This window comes from Glandiceps talaboti, chromosome 22 (genome assembly GCF_964340395.1).
Source record: "Glandiceps talaboti chromosome 22, keGlaTala1.1, whole genome shotgun sequence".
Taxonomy (NCBI): domain Eukaryota; kingdom Metazoa; phylum Hemichordata; class Enteropneusta; family Spengelidae; genus Glandiceps; species Glandiceps talaboti.
In genome coordinates, this window is record NC_135570.1 from 12,160,153 (window position 1) to 12,162,821 (window position 2,669).

Genomic DNA, 2,669 nt, shown 5'->3' on the forward strand with positions numbered 1-2,669 from the left:
CTTCCGGGACTGACGTCAATTTGTGCTAGAGAGATCGCTGGTCACATATCGAAAGAACACAGGCTTTCGACCCGCATGTAAACAGTCACTTGAAGTTGAGGATCTGGCAGGTTTGAAGAAAGATCAAGGTTAGGAATGAAACAACTTACATTTATTTACGTATGATTGAATGTGTTCTGTGTTTTATTCCTCTGAGAATGAAGGACAAGACATGATACGGGAACATGACTCCGAATGAGGAAATCGATATGTCCGTAACACTGTGACAGCAGCGACCTTCGATCGAAAACACCGCCGAGTGTCATCAAGGGATAACGTTCCGTCATAACTAACTTACGATCCAAGCCACATATCTATATCACGAAACATATCAGTCGATCATCACGGAACTTCTCGAAGAGTACTTTGTTTTAGTCCATTGACACTGTGAAAACTACGAGTTAGCCTAAAACTTAAAAGATAGGAGTGAAATATATCCGTGATGTAGTTCCAAATCGTATCAGTTGTTTATCGTCAGGACAAAGATCACAGTCAAAAGTTGATGATTACAACTATGTTATTATAGAGATTATGAATGTATTGTAGTTTCTGATTCTATAGTGACCTTGGTGACCCGAGTCAACAGTAAAATTCTATGTAAACATGTACTAGCTAAGCCTATATTGCAAGATCAGACTGCAGATTGATCGACTAGACAGCTACCTGCCTCAGTAAAAAAAAGAAAAAAGAAGAAAGAATTGAAGGAAGCAAACAGAGTTGTAGGGTGTCATAATCTTGCTTTCGCCCCCCCCCCCCACAAGTGACCCCAGTCAGTTGCAAACTCAGCCAGTACAGGAGAACTCAGCCAGTTGCAAACTCAGTCAGTAGAAGAATTAATTCAGACAGGTACTCACTCAGTTAGTTATGAACTTGGCCAATAGGAGAACTTGGCAAGTTAGAACTCGGCCAATAAGAGAAATCGTCCAGTTCAAAACGTGGCCAATAGAAGAACTTGGCTGGTTATGAACACAGCCAATAGGAGAACACCGCTAGTTACTAACTCAGCCAATAGCAGAACCTAGTCAGTTACAAACTCAGTCAGTAGAAGAATTAACTCAGTCAGGTACTCACTCAGTTAGTTATGAACTTGGCCAATAGGAGAACTTGGCAAGTTAGAACTCAGCCATTAGGAGAACTCGGTCAGGTACGAACTCAGTCAGTAGGAGAACTCGGCAAGTTATGAACTCGGCCAATAGGAGAACTCAGTTATTAACTCAGTGAGTAGGAGAACTCTGTCAGTTACGAACTCGGCCAATAAGAGAAATCGTCCAGTTAAAAACTTGACCAATAGAAGAACTCAGCTGGTTATGAACATAGCCAATAGGAGAACACGGCTAGTTACTAACTCGGCCAATAGAAGAACCTAGTCAGTTACAAACTCAGCCAACTGTTATACCTGAGGAGTATAATAATCTACTGGTATATAGTCCTGTATAAGTATCCAGAATCTATTTAAGATTTGTAACTTTTGGTGAAACTGTCTTTCTCATGATCACACAAAATGTATGACCTGCATCTGCACCTGTCTGTCTGTCTCTGTCATCATAATTACTATGTATCGATATAACATTCTAAGTGCACACATAATTCCATTACCATCAGTTTACCCCATGAAAGAAACAGCAAAATACATACTCTGCCTTTAAAACTTTGTTCTGACTTTCATATTGAACTGACATGCCATAAACACTAGCTTTCATACTGGCTGAGTTTTTTCTGGCCGAGTTCTCTGAGTCTTACTTGTGGACTGTTCTTAATACCCCTGAAATTCTTAGTGAAAACCAGCACTAGACTATTATTACTGGTGATTAATTAGCCAATGGATAGCCTCTAGAGTAGGGTTCAGTCAACTGTGACACTTTCTGTTGTTGCCAGTTGGAGACCATGAAAGTAGCATCTAGGCTCTGTCTGACGTCTGGTAGCCTTTTTGGCATACAGTAGTCTAAGATTGGTTTATATTAACTAGAGCAAGAGGACTTAATGGCCCTGTTAGTGTTACAGTGTTTTTATCAAGAGCAATATTACAGTAGGTGAAATATCTACCTTAGTAATAGTATTGAGGTTACCCAGCAACATTATGTATGGAAAGTATACGACAGAACCCATGATACATGAGTGCAAGTGTGATGTACTTGGGGTATTTGCATGAGTGCTTGCAGTGTATGTTCTCTGTGACAGTACTAGCTCGAGTGTAGCCAGTGAAAGTGCAGCAGAATTAAAACACTGCAAGCATGAGTGCAAATACCCCAGGGTCCTAAGAACGTACCCACATGGGTGCTCACAGCAGGGGGTATGCTATTATTACGTGTTCATCCAAAACAACAACTTTCTGTAAAAAAAGACATTATGTGATCACACGCTTTCATGTAGAATGAACAATTGTGGCCTCATTTGCATATAATTTGCATGCAGGTATGCAATAATGTTTTCAGTATTGGACTACTTGTACAGTGCAAATACCACTAGTATGAGCACACACCAGTGCAAGTAATCTCTGGTACATATGACTAGACAGAATAGAATCTTTTATTGCATCCGTTAATAAAACTACATTTCTTCATCGGATTTCCTGCAATAATTTTTTGGTGCTAAAACAAAATAGTAAATATGTAAACTACAGTAATACTAGT

At 39.7% G+C, this 2,669-nt stretch overlaps 1 protein-coding gene across 1 annotated transcript in view; it reads left to right on the forward strand.

The window, feature by feature from the left end:
• Positions 1–2,669, forward strand: part of LOC144452555 (uncharacterized) — a 13,276-nt gene continuing 10,607 nt past the window's right edge. Inside the window, exon 1 of the mRNA XM_078143658.1 lies at positions 1–128. The gene's annotated coding sequence lies outside the window, so the exon portion shown is untranslated. The remainder of the gene's footprint in view (positions 129–2,669) is intronic.